Consider the following 13027-nt stretch of genomic DNA (forward strand, 5'->3'; position numbering starts at 1 on the left):
GTCATCTTGTTGTGTCTGCTCTCCATGTGTGCGGCACCATTCCTGAGCAGGCTGCACTTTCTTTCACACTGGGCGACTCTCCTTATGGGGTGCACTCCTTGTGCGTGGGGCTCCCCTACACGGGGACACCCCTGTGTGGTCCGGCACTCCTTGTGTGCATCAGCACTGCGCATGGGCCAGTTCCACACGGGTCAAGGAGGCCCGGGGTTTGAACTGCAGACCTACCATGCAGTAGGCGGACACCCTAACCACTGGGCCAAGTCCGCTTCCCAACAACAGGAATTTTTTTTTTTTTTTTTTTTTTAAAGATTTATTTATTTATTTTAATTCCCCCCCCTCCCCTGGTTGTCTGTTCTTGGTGTCTATTTGCTGCGTCTTGTTTCTTTGTCCGCTTCTGTTGTCATCAGCTGCACGGGAAGTGTGGGCGGCACCATTCCTGGGCAGGCTGCTCTTTCTTTTCACGCTGGGCGGCTTTCCTCACGGGCGCACTCCTTGCGCGTGGGGCTCCCCCACGCGGGGGACACCCTTGCGTGGCACGGCACTCCTTGCGCGCATCAGCACTGCGCATGGCCAGCTCCACACGGGTCAAGGAGGCCCGGGGTTTGAACCGCGGACCTCCCATATGGTAGACGGACGCCCTAACCACTGGGCCAAAGTCCGTTTCCCCAACAACAGGAATTTAATGGTTCAAGATTTCAGAGGCTAGAGGGCTGCCTTCCTCCTGGCTGGCTGGCCATCTGTGGGGTTCCTTGGCATTTTCATCATTGGGCAATGCACAGGGCAATGTCTTCTCTTTCTCTTCGGGGTTCCATTGGCTTCCGGCTTCTGGCTGCTCCCCATGGCTTCTGTATCCATTTCTGTCCAATTTCCTTTCCTTATACGGACTGCAGCCACATTGGGTTAAGGCCTACCTCATTCAGTTTAGACACACCTTTAATAACAGTTTCAAAGGTCCTGTTTACAAATGGGTTCACACCCACAGGACCAGGGGTTGGGACCTGAACGGGCCTTTTGTGGGGGACCCGACTCAAATCCCAACAGCAGTCCAGGGTAATTCATATCCAAGCCATTGATTATCAGACTATGACCTGTTTTATTGCAGCATAGGACTTTTAAATCTCACTTTTTCACTAAGGTTTTTGTTTTTGAAACCTAATGTTTTTCCCCCAAAGTATAGATTCTCTACAATTTATATAAATGGCAGTATCAATGTCCTATCATAGTTGGACATTTATTGATAATATAAAAAGCATTAATACTTCTTATTAGAATTTTACTACAATTAGTAGGGTTTTCATTTCCTTTAGGATAAAATATTAAGTTGGTGTAGCTCATCATTTGGCTGGTTTGTGACTTTGGAACCTTCTATTGAATCCTATTCTTAAATGGTCATGAAACATAACAACCAGCATTAATCCATAGCTGGATTTCCCTTCTACTTGGTTATCTTAGTTTATCTTCCCCAGAAACAGACCCTGAGGTAAGGATTCCAGTGCAAGTAGTTTATCAAAGATCCCAGGAAGCACCACGAGGGGGCGGAGAGGGAGACTGGGAAGAGAGGGAAGGCAGAGCAGGGATTTTATCCAGCAAGTTACCGCGGTGGAAAGTGCAGTTTATTCTAGCTGGAGACTGAGGGAGACTGTGTGCAACAGGCAGCTCAGAGCTACCCAGCCAAGGGCGGAAGGAGCTGGAGGTTTACCCACCAACTCCCGTGCTGGAAGGCTGCTGCCTTCCGGTCTGCCCCATGTGGGGCCCAAGTGGGCTCTGCATGGGCTCCACACAGACACCCATGGCCACCTAATAGAAACAGGTACATGCCTACACACTATGTACAGAACCAACCTTAATAGAAGAAACGAAATAGCCATATATGCTAACATTGTCCTCCTTGATAAAGTCAACAAAAATTAGCCATAATCTATTATAGTCGTTCTGCTTTTGCTTTATACTTTTCAGAATATTTTGTATTAACTTTCCTTTGATCAGTACCATAAATACAGTCTTTCCTGGGCTCAGCCTGTTTTGTTTAATTTTCCCCCTCTGAGGTGGCTCCCCTGTCTGTTTGCTCATTGTCTGTTCTTCCTTTAGGAGGCACTGGGAACCCAACCCATAACCACCCATGTGGGAGGCTGGCGCTCAACTACTTGAACCACATCCACTCCCTCCACCTGTTTTTTTTTAACTTCTTTTTAGTATCTTTTAGTTCTGTTTATGCAATAATTTGTATTTGTGTATAAATTCAAGTTTATTGAATAAAAGACATTGTTTATGGTTTATAAAGTGAATAAAGCAAATACATTGCTGAAGGGATAACATTTAGGGAATTAATAATACAAATTTTCCAATAGACAGATATTTATACATAAAATGAACTGAAAAAGAAACTGTATTAGGACACCACAAAGCAGATTTACATAGAGCAATAAGTAGAAAAACATAAGGAAATTTCTGTGTGATCCCACCAGAGGTGCCCTTTCCTTGACTGTAAGAAAACTAAATGTTTTCAGAAGTTAAAGTTTAATAGGTTTACAGGGAAGTGGACTTGTCCCAATGGATAGGGCGTCCGCCTACCACATGGGAGGTCCAGGGTTCAAACCCAGGGCCTCCTTGACCTGTGTGATGAGCTGGACCATGCACAGTGCTGATGCATGCAAGGAGTGCGGTGCCACGCAGGGGTGTCCCCTGCATAGGGGAGCCCCACGTACAAGGAATGCGCCCCGTAAGGAGAGCCGCCCAGCGCGAAAGAAAGTGCAGCCTGCCCAGGAATGGCGCCGCACACACAGAGAGCTGACACAGCAATATGACGCAACAAAAAGAAGCACAGCTTCCTGGTGCTGCTGATAAAGACAGAAAAGGTCACAGAAGAACACACAGTGAATGGACACAGAGAGCAGACAACTGGGGGCGGAGGGGGAAGGGGAAGGAAAGAAAGAAATAATTTTTTTTAAAGTTTACTAGGTTTACAGATACACGAATGAAAGCATTATTTTTAAGGAAAAAAGTATGTTCTTGGCATAAATTTTAGTTCTTTCCAGTAGACCCAAAATCACCTGAACCCTGAACTTCCTGAATTTCTGATTTAAAAATCCGTTCACAAATCAGCTGTGCAATTCGATCACTCTTTTTCACTTCAAACTTTTCTTTGCCAAAATTAAATAGCACAACACCAACATTTGCTCTATAATCTTCATCGGTGACACCAGCTCCTACATCTAGGAAGTGTTTTGCAGCCCAGCCAGAACGTGGTGCTGCTCTTCCGTAACATCCAGAAGGAAGGGCTTTCTCCACGGGCGGTCCCGTATAACCACAGGACGGACCCCTGGGTCGCGCCGTGGACAGCTCCAGAGCTGAGCAAAGTGGGTGCTCTCGCCGCCCTCCCCGCAGGCCGGGCTGCTTGGTGGGGACACGGCGGGGGTCTCCTCAGAGCAGGGCATGGTGGTGCAGAGAGCCGGAACCAGAGCTCAACCTGTGTTCACTAAGCCTTTATCGCTACACTACTTAATGTGCGTATTGTTTCAGTGTGGACAGTGGGCGCCCTGCTGCCACGCTCCTTTGTCCTTCCAGCGCCCAGGCTAAGGCTCTTGAAAGCGTCCTTGCTTTCTAGAAACAAGATATTCTAGACAAATCAGCTTTATTTTTTCCTGCCACAACATGAAATCAATTTCTATCAAAGTGTTCTCTTTTCTTTAGGTGAACTCTGACTTTGAGGCTATTATTTGGGCATGAGGGATCCGTCTTCTGCTACTGCTGCGGCATTAGCCAATTTTAGGAGTGATGGAGCTGGGAAACATATGAGTTCATGCCAGTCATTCTAGTTGATTAATTTGTCATCCATATCTTTTCTTATGGTATGTGGATTTGTTCGCCACTCAGACTTGCTTCTAATCTAAGTTTCTGAGGAAAAAATGGAAATGATAAAGTACCTTATGATTTTAATGTGTAGAAATGAAATTGAGGAAGGTTTTACATTTCTCTTAGAGAGTTTGAGGAGATTTATGGTAAGTGCCTAGATGGACAAGCATGCAAAAGCCCAGGAAATTAGTAACCCCAGGAAAAAAAAAATCTAAGGAGAGGAAATCTAATCAAAGTATCCTTACTTGACTCAATAAACCATGTATACCTCGTTCCATTGAAACACTAATTGCTAATTGATCCCAAAATTGTGATGTAAATATATTAGGAGAAAGGGGGGGGGGGTGAGAAGAGTATGAGTATGAAAGAATTTATTCTTCATCTTCTATAGAAGATAATACATAATGTAGGCAGTAGATAAACCAAGATCTAACAGTATTCCTTTTTTTTAGAGACTCATGCTTCCTTTTTTTTTTAAGATTTATTTATTTATTTTTCCCCCTTTCCCTCCTCCCACCCTGCTGTTTTTTGCTTTCTGTGTTGTCTTCTCTTCTCATTTTCTGTCCTCTAAGATTCACCAGGATTTGATCCTAGGGACCTCTGATGTGGAGAGAGGTTCCCTGTCAGCTGTGACACTGCAGTTTCTGGTTTCTGCTGCACTTCACCTTGACTCTCCCCTTCATCTCTTTTGTTGTATCATCATCTTGCTGCATGACTCACTCGTGTGGGCACTGGCTCACCACACGGGCACTCGTGTGGGCACTGGCTCACCACGCGGGCGCTTGCGCTCACCAGCTCACCACGCAGGCACTGGAGCGGGCATTGGCTTGCCACACGGGCACGCTTTCTCTTCTTTTTCATCAGGAGACCCCAGGGATGGAACCCAGGTCCTCCCATTATGATAGGCAGAAGCTCTATCACTTGAGCCACATCTGCTTCCCACAGTATTATCTTATTACAGAAAAATAATGCGTTAAATATCAGAAGACATAATCAGTAATTAAAAGTGATTGGGGGAGCAGGGGTCGCTCAGTGGCTGAGTGCCTACTTACCATGTACAAGGTCCCAGGTTCAAAAAAAAAACTGATTGGCTCTGGGAGTTGGGGAAAATAAAGATGAGTAAGAAAAGTAGGAACAGGACATAAGGCAGCTCTTTTTCACTGTAAAATCAAATTTTGTGATATTGTCGTAGAATTTGAGAGAGGTTCAATTATTTGCATATAGAAAGGCCAGGACTCAGGAATGATTTTGAGAAAGAAAAATGATTTATTGATGGCCAGCTGGACTCGGGAGTTTTCTGTTTCAAACCCGAGCCCCGAATGAGATTTTCAAGTTTCTTTTATACAGGGTGGGGAGTCAAATGGTGCTTTTATCAAAGAAAACTACTTCCTTGGTTAGTTTAGTCTTTGCCTGAGTACCAGGTAGGTTTTGAATGAACATATCGCCCACACCTCAGGTGAGCTTGAATTAGCATCTTGCCACATTCTGTCTGGATGCAACCTTGAATGCACATTCAGTCTTACATCCTTTCTGAACATTCAAAGCCCATATCACTTAACTGGATTTCTAGAGACTAGGCACACTTGGATATAGAATTAGATGAATTTGAATTTATGCACAGGCTATATTATATTTCCCATTCGAGGCCAAGTCCAAGTTTCCTTAAGTTTTGGCTTCACCACCATCAGAGTTTCTCTGGACTGACTGGTATATATAGAGAGTTTGCATTGCTAAATTGCCTTCTGGGACTGGAGTCATTGCCATGGTCACCAAGTGCAGGACTGCAGCCTCTTCCCGTTCCACACCCACAAGTCAGGACAGACAGTTGAGGTTAAGGTTATTTCTGAAGAGACAAAGAGCCTCCCACTCATAGCCCATATCAATATTATTTGGCTTTAATGACTGTTTATATATTTCATTAAAACAATGAAAATTAAAAACAAACCTGAGTCAGGCTGAGGCACCAGTTGGTATAAACTGGATTATGCTGCAGTAACAAACAATCCCACAATCTCAAGGGCTTAAAAAAACAAGACTTTGTTATCACTCATGGTACATGCCCATCTAAGGTCAGCCGGGGCGATCTGCTCCACGCCATCCTCACTGCACACCTGGACTATGGGAGCAGCCACTATCTTCAATATCGCTGGTCATGATAGCAGAGAAAAAGTGACAGCATGCCTGGCGTATAAAGTTTCCACCCAACCACATTAAACAGTGACTCAAAGCAAGTCACAAGGCCCCACCTAACTTCAGGAGTACTGGGAAGTGCAATCCAGCCAGGTCCCTAGAAGGAGAAAGGGCAAGCACATTTGTCAGCAACCCTTATGACTCTTCCCCGTGGGAGATGACTCAGTAGGAATACAGCACATATGCATAAGGAAGGAGCAGTTGCTGAATAAATTTGTTAACTCAGGAGACATGTAGAGATAGATTCCACAGGACTTGACAAATCATCCTATATGGAAGAATTATGCTATCATGGCTTACTATCTTTGATAAGAAATTTCATCTCTGTGGTCCCAGCATGGGCACTGGTAGAAGGGTAATAATCATTACACACATAGGGTCATCCTACACCGGAGTTTGCCTGAGACGATCCATGTTTATACTCCTTCTCTCATCCTAACTGTAGGCAGTGCCCGTTTTCACTCTCAAAAGTATCTTCATTTCTCTAAGGAGGCATGTATTACTCAGTGTTCTCTAGGGAACTAGAACCGACAGGAGATATCTGTAAATATTATGAGATTTTTATAAAATTGTCTCACGCGACTGCAGGGATGGGTAAGTCCAAATTACACCCGGCAGGCAGCAATCCAGGAACTCTGATGAAGGCCCTTGATAAATTCTCCAGGAGAAGCTGGCTGGCTGAGGTAGAGACAAAACTGCTCTCTTCTGACTGCTGAAATCATCACTTCTCCTTTTAGGTCTTCAACTGATTGGATGAGATGTATCTCACTGCTGAAGGCCAGCTCCTTGGTTAATCGTAGATGCAATCAGCCCTAGATGCAGTCAACTTACTGATGATTTAAGTCCATGAAATGTCCTAACAGTAACAATTAGACCAGTGCTTGCTTGACTAAACAACTGGGCACCATTACCTGGCCAAGGGGACACATGAGCCAAACCACACAGGTCACCATGTCCCTTAAGCAGCATAGTGCCCTATGTAACTTGAATGTATAACCTGAATCTAATCACAAAGAAATGAGGAACATTCTAGTAATAAAAATAGAAGGTAGAGAATTCTTTAAAACTGTCGATATTGTGAAAGATAAAAAGAGGCCTGTGGAAATGTTCCATATTAAAGAAACCTGAAAGAAATATGACATCTGAAAGTAATACCTGATCTAGACGGGATCTTGTATTGGAGGGAAAAAATGCTCTAAAGGGCATCATTAAGTCCATTGGCAAATCAGAATATGGACAGTAAATTAAAGAACTGTATAAATGTTAAATTTACTGAAATTTATGGCTATATTTCAGTTGTGCAAAATAATATTCTTATTCTTAGAAAACATACTCTGAACTACCTAGAGGCAAATAAATATGATGTAGGTAAATTAGTCTCAAATGATTCTGAAAAACATACATATAAATATATGTAGAGAGAGATAGAAAGAAAGGAAATGGGGCAAAATGTTAACAATAAGTGAGTCTGTGTGAAGGGTGTGGAGGGGTTCTTGGGACTATTTTTACTATTTTTCTTTGGAAGTTTCCAATTATTTTCAAAAACTATTTTGAAAAGGATGACCACCTTGCACATTAAGCATTTTGCAGAGAAGACATTTAATAAATGTTACTTGCTTTACTTTATAGAAGTCTATGTATAATAGCAAAGAGAGAAAGGCAGAGGAGAATGATTTCACAAACTGTACAATAACAATAATATGTAACCATTGAACAATTTCAATCACACTACGGTTATGCTATAATGTGAATGAAAATGTCTGTAATAAACATGAAAGGGCACAGAAAACCAAGGTACCGTATACATAGCCATTACATCTATATAAAATAAATCTATAAAATCAGAAATTAGTGAAATATACTAGATGTTATGATCATCACATCTTTTTTTCTATTTACATATAGGAAACTTTAAAAAAAATTCAATAAACATTTTTCTCAACTGAGCAAGGATAAAAAACCTGAGTGGGAAAAGACTTAGATGTGGTTCACTTTTTATTCATTTGCTCATTGTAGGGTTTTTGAAGGGGTCCCTGTCAGTTAAGATAAACTCTGCATTTGCTTTGGGCTTTTGGCAGGTGCACAGGGTAAATCCGTGTGTTCCACAGGTGTAGGTTCATGTTGGGTCTCCGCTGTCCCCAAGTTGTGTGACCTTGAACGAGCCAGTTAGCCTGTTTTCTAAAATGGTGAATTTGAACTAAAGACTCGCTCAGGGGAAGCAGGCTTGGCCCAATGGATAGGGCATCCGCCTACCACACAGAACGTCCCCGGTTTAAACCCCGGGCCTCCTTGACCCATGTGCAGCTGGCCCATGCACAGTGCTGATGCGTGCAAGGAGTGCCGTGCCACGCAGGGGTGTCCCCCGCATAGGGGAGCCCCACGCGCAAAGAGTGCACCCCGTAAGGAAAGCCGCCCAGTGCGAAAGAAAGTGCAGCCTGCCCAGGAATGGTGCCGCACACATGGAGAGCTGACACAGGAAGATGACGCTGCAAAAAGAAACAGATTCCTGGTGCCGCTGATAAGGATAGAAGCGGTCACAGAAGAGCACAGCAAATGGACAGAGAGCAGACAACTGGGGGAGGGGGTGGGGGGAAGGGGAGAGAAATTTTAAAAATAAATAAATAAATAAATAAATAAAAGACTCGCTCAGGTCTCCTTCCAGCTCCAACATTCTGGCACTTTCTCCTTTTACAGGCCACCTTTCCCCAGAACACACTAATGTCTGCCGCCAGAGGCCACACGGCCCCAGGAGCAGACGCCCTCGCCTCAAGCCTGGGCCACAGCAGGTAGCAGTGGGCCCGGAGGGCCCCGAGCACAGCGTGGAGCCTCCCACACCCTGGCGCCACTCCGAAGGCAAGTCGGCGGTGGAAGTGGCCTTCCAGGAAGGTGGCAGGAACTCAGAAGCGAAGGGCCAACCGGGGCCCTCCGCCCAGACAGGCCCCCAGCAGGCTCCAGTCTCTGAAGACACACTGGGGAGTAGGTGTGACAGTGAGGGGAGAAACGCACTCAGAAAGCGTGGCTCTCTCTCCAGCTGCACACCGGCAGGCGACTCAAAAGAGTCTCCAGTAAGCGAAGTCCGAGATTCAAACTCAAAGGCCAGAGGAGACGGAGTATCAGACCTGCTTTCCTTCAGGCACTGAGGCAGGTATCAAAAAGCCCAAGTTTGTTTGACGACAGCTGTCTTCCTGGCGGTTTTTGACTGATGGGCATCAACAAAAGAAGTGACAACTAAATGCAAGGCGTAATCCTGGATTGGGCTGTACATGTGGGGAAAAAAAAGATACAAGGGATGTCATTGTGATGACTGATGAAATTTGAATGTGAAATATGGATTAGATAATATTGTAACCATGTTAAAACACCTGATTTTTTAAGAAAGATTTATTTCTACCCACCTCGTTGTTTGTGCTCACTGTCTGCTCTGCTGTGTCTGTTCATTGTGTGCTCTCTGTGTCTGCTCATCTTTTTAGAAGGCACCAGGAACCGAACCCCAGATCTCCCATGTGGGAGGAAGGCACCCAATCACTGAGCCACCTCTGCTCCCTGCTTGTTGTGTCTCTCATTGTGTTCCCTCACTGTGTTTCTTCATTGCGGCATCTCGTTGAGTCATCTTGTTGCATCATTTTGTTGTGTCAGCTTGTCATGCCAGCACATCACCTCAGCTCACTCTCTTGCTCATCTTCTTTAGGAGGCACCGGGAACCAAACCTGGGACCTCCTGTGTGGTAGGTGGGTGCCCAACTGCTTGAGCCACATCCACTTCCCAAAACAGCTGTACCATGGCACATAAGAAAATGACCTTGTTCTTAGGAAACCCACTCTGATTTAGGGATAAAGGAGCACAATGTCCAACTCATTCTAAAGTGGTTCAGAAAATAAATACAATAATTGTGCATCCATATAACATATACATATATAAATAAATACACAGAGAGAATAAACTTTGGGCAAATGGAAACAATTAGTAGATCTGGGTAAAGGGCATGTGGGAGTTCCCTGTACTCTTCCTTCCATTTTCCTGTAAATTTGAGATTATAACAAAAGAAAAAGTTACCCCCCAAAATCTCTAACACCTCTGGGACAATTCTGCTGTAACCAGACATTTCTTAACGATAGCAAGAAAATGCTCCTTGGATTCACCCAACGGTCTCAATGTCTGGGCGACCAGGTGAGCTGAGATGAGTCAGGTAGGAATCAAACACCCCTCAGGGCAAAGGGATCTGGGGTCGGATCTGGACTTGCCTTCCCAGCGCGTCAGACAACATGGTACAACCTTGAAATGTTGCCCAGACCCCGCCACGCCTGCTCTTTCATCACCGCTTGGGCTTGGCATGAAGAGTGGCCATGCCCAAGACCTCAGGGAGGCTGATGAGTCAGTGTCCCAGCAGGCACCAGCCTCGGGACCTTGGTAGAAGAAGGCACTTTCACAGTTCTAATTCCCTGTGGATTTACATCTAGCTATGCTAGTCATGCTGCTGCCCTCAAGCTTCCTTTTTTTTTTTAAGATTTATTTATTTATTTCCCCTCCTTCCCCTCCACCAACCCTGCTGTTTTTGCTGTCTGTGTTGTTTTCTCTTCTCATTTTCACTTCTCTAAGATTCACCAAGATTTGATCCTGGAGACTTCTGATGGGGAGAGAGGTTCCCTGTCAATTGCGCCACCTCAGTTCCTGGTTTCTGCTGCACTTCACCTTGACTCTCCCTTGTCTCTCTTTTTATGCATCCTTATCTTGCTGCATGACTCACTTCTGCAGGCACTGGCTCACCACGCAGGCACTCGCATGGGCACTGGCTTGCCATGCAGGCACACTTTCTCTTCTTCTTTTTCACCAGGAGGCCCCAGGGATCGAACCCAGGTCCTCTCGTATGGTAGGTGGAAGCTCTATCACCTGAGCCACATCAGCTTCCCTCAATTTCCCTTTAAGACACCATTAAACTGACCTACTGCCACTCTCTAGTTGGGTCAGCCTAACACTGACCCGCAGTCCCTTTCTTCTGAGAATAACTTTCCCAGGCATGTGATGTATCACGTAGCCACAGCTGGCCCATTGTAATGCACACTTTGCACTGCAAGGGAAATGTTCCAGGCCCTGCTTCACACCACCAAGGAAAGGGATTCCAAGAATTGGGCTTACACCCCCAAAAAGGCATTTCTGAGAGGAGTATATAGTCATAGATTTAAATAGATGTTCATTGCTTCTAAAGGTCCATGTCTCCTTTCCTATTGATATCAAGAGGAACTGAGTAATGTTGTCAGTGGACAAATGGGTAAACCCACAATGGAATATTATTCAGCCATAAAAAGGAATGGAGCTCCAGTGCGTGCAATAATATGGCCATACCTTGAAGACATCATGTTGAGTGAAATAAGCCAGACACAAAAGAACACACATCGTAAAATTTCACCTATATGAAATAACTAGACTATGCAAATTCATAAGACAGGAAGTAGGTTTTCACATTTCCAAGAACAACGGGGTGGGTAGGAATGGAGAGTGTGATGATTTGAAGCTGTATGGAGCCCAGAAAACCATTTTCTTAAATCTACTCCATTCCTGTGGTTGTGGACCCACTGTGAGCAAGACCATTTATTGAGGCTACTTCAGTTAAGGTGTGGCCCACCTCACGCAGGATGGGTCTGAATCCTGTTATTGGAGGCCTTTATAAAAGAATGAAATTCAGACAGAGGAGAAAAAAAAAAAAACAAACCACAGAATCAAGAAGTTGAAAACAACGAAACCTGGAAGAGAAAGGAGAGACAAGCTGCTGCCGCCATGTGCCTTGCCATGTGGCAGAGGAGCCCAGGACTGCCAGCAGCCAGTCTTTAGAAAGAAAGCATTGCCTTGATGAGGCCTTGATTTGGACATTTTCACAGCCTCAAAACTGTAAGCAAATAAATCCCTATTGTTTAAGCTTAGCCCTTTCATGTTGTTTGCTTTAAGCAGCGTAGGAAACTAAAATAGGGAGTTGATGCTCAACGGGAACAGAGTTTCTGTTTGGGGAGAGAGAAAAACTTGGGTAACAGATGGTGGTGATGGTGGCACAACATTACAAATGTGATTAATACCACTGAATTGGATAGTTGAAAGTGGATAAAGTGAGAAACTTTATGTTGTATGTATGTTACCACACAAAAAACATTTTTTTTAAATAAGCAAAGCAAAACAAAACCTATAAAGGATATTTTGGGGACTCTGGGAAATTTCAATGAAAACTATATACTAGATAATTTTTTAAAAGAGGAACTGACTGAAGTATTTCACAAGAGAACATGATCTATCTTCTAATTTTTAAAAAAAATTTATTTCTCTCCCCTTCCCCCCAGTTGTCTGCTCTCTGTGTCCATTCGCTGTGTGTTCCTCTGTGTCTGCTTGTGTTCTTGTCAAGGACTGTGTTTATTTTTGTTGCGTCATCTTGCTGTGTCAGCTCTCCGTGTGTATGGCGCCATTCCTGGGCAGGCTGCACTTTTTTTGTGCTAGGCTTGTCTCCTTATGGGACACACTCCTTGCACATGGGGCTCCCCTATACCGGGGACACCCCTGTGTGGCACAGCACTCCTTGCAGGCATCAGCACTGCGCATGGGCCAGCTCCACACGCGGGTCAGGAGGCCTTGGGTTTGAACCCTGGACCTCCCATGTGGTAGGTGGACACCCTATCCATTGGGCCAAATTTGCTATCTTCCAATTTTTACCAACTTAACTTTGACCTGACATTGGAATTTCCAGCCATTTTCAGTCTGTGCATGTTGAAAAAAGTCCTTTAAGGGGCGCTAGGACTGGACATTTTAAGCCCTAACTTTCACCTCTCAGACCTCAACTCCTCAGGAAGGTTTCTAATGGGACGGGTAACCCATTTGCAGAGACTGCCACTGTCTGGCCGGCACAAGGGTCCAGCCAGAATCCCAAGAGTCATCTTCCCAACCATCTGACTTGGTTCATTTGGAAAGAGGCTGTAAGTGATGGGAATATTATCCCACCATTCCACCA

This window comes from Dasypus novemcinctus, chromosome 24, assembly GCF_030445035.2.
Source record: "Dasypus novemcinctus isolate mDasNov1 chromosome 24, mDasNov1.1.hap2, whole genome shotgun sequence".
NCBI classification, from domain to species: Eukaryota; Metazoa; Chordata; class Mammalia; order Cingulata; family Dasypodidae; genus Dasypus; species Dasypus novemcinctus.